Source organism: Pyrgilauda ruficollis, unplaced genomic scaffold (genome assembly GCF_017590135.1).
Source record: "Pyrgilauda ruficollis isolate IOZ18807 unplaced genomic scaffold, ASM1759013v1 scaffold29, whole genome shotgun sequence".
Lineage (NCBI taxonomy): Eukaryota > Metazoa > Chordata > Aves > Passeriformes > Passeridae > Pyrgilauda > Pyrgilauda ruficollis.
Window position 1 is genome coordinate 3990380 of NW_024524266.1, and position 202 is coordinate 3990581.

Consider the following 202-nt stretch of genomic DNA (forward strand, 5'->3'; position numbering starts at 1 on the left):
AGCCGGGCACGGGCACCCCGAAACACAGCTCAGGTGCTGCCGTCCCTCCTGGCTCTCCGCCCAGCCGAGGCTACCGCGGCCGGGGCGCGGCGGCTCCCTGGCCCCCGGCAGTGCCGCCGGGGATGTTGGGGATGCTGGGGATGTTCCCGGCCCGCCGAGCGCCCCGACTCCGGGCTGCGCTGGGAGCGCGGCGCGCGCGGGA